We start from the raw sequence: 1,367 nt of genomic DNA on the forward strand, positions 1-1,367 counted from the left end.
CTACCCTCCTTTTTTTTTTTTTTTTTCAGTTCCATTTATTGTCTGGAAGGAAACAGACAGCTACAGTAGGATCCACACTCACTGCTGAAAAGAAGGCTCAGAAAACCATGTTCCAGAAATCCTGATGTTCATGAGCATGCTAAATCAATGTGGTAAGCTATTCCCCATCAAGCTCTTCTTAATCAAATATTGCAAGGCTAGTTCTCTGGCCTGCGCTGTGCTCGCTCTTGTGCGTCATGCACCCACGCCTGCACTGCCCTATATCTCCTTCCACCACCCTGCAAAGGTGCAAGCGGAGCACCTCCTATTCACGCCACGCATTTAGAGCTGGAATATCCCGAATTGCATAGTTTAGGCCCCCATGTTGACTGAAGGAACAAAAACAAGCGTTTTGTCCATTATCAGAAAAATGTTGGCTAGATGATAATTTTAAGTCTTCTTATTTCTAAATTCTTGTTAATTTTAGGGTGTTAAAAAAAAGGATTTAAGAAGTTACCTGCCATGGAACATGTTATTTCTTTGGTGATTTGAACAACTGTTATTTGTTGTTGTTTAAATCAGCTGAAACTGTAAATGTTATGAATTTTTCACTTAAAGCTAGTACCTTAAGGAAGCAGTTGCAAATACTGTGGGCATCTGCTGTCGTCCATGGTTACCGAAAAGTGGGTGAATAATAGAAACCTGATGCAAACAAATATAGAAGAGCTCCTTCACAAGAATATTTGTAATGAGTCCAGAAAAAAATTGATTCTGAACGTGGCTACTGGAGGCTGCTGACAGTACATTAGGAAAAGTTGGTTTATTCCAAATAAACTACAACTTGCTTTCCCAACATTATTGTGGAAGAACAAATGTGGTTACTGATAGTCTGCAAGTCTGCCTAGCAATCAAGATGTTGCAGAATGAATGCAAAAAGTCAAATTCCAGTTGACAGGCTAATAGAGATTTTCCTTCCATATGCAGAACTGCTACATAAATAGATATTAAAGCAGCTCCAATTGGTAAACTATTGAGAGCTTTAATTTGGTTCAATATCACAAAATGTTTTATATGATTTGAATGCAGAAATCACATTGGGGAAGCTCAGGAAGCAACACTCTTGTGTAAAGACACGGACCTGTTGGAGCGGCTCCAGAAGAGGGCCACGAAAATGATCAGGGGGATGGAACACCTCTCCTACGAGGACAGGCTGAGAGAGTTGGGGTTGTTCAGCCTAGAGGAGAGAAGGCTTCAGGGAGACCTTATTGCAGGTCTTTTTTATAAGGGGGGTTATAAAAAAGTTGGCAGCAGACTTTTTAGCAGGGCCTGTTGCAACAGGACAAGGGGGAATGGCTTTAAACTGAAGGGGGGTAGATTTAGACTAGATC

This window comes from Aptenodytes forsteri, unplaced genomic scaffold, assembly GCF_000699145.1.
Source record: "Aptenodytes forsteri isolate BGI_AS27 unplaced genomic scaffold, ASM69914v1 Scaffold252, whole genome shotgun sequence".
In the NCBI taxonomy this organism is placed as follows: Eukaryota; Metazoa; Chordata; class Aves; order Sphenisciformes; family Spheniscidae; genus Aptenodytes; species Aptenodytes forsteri.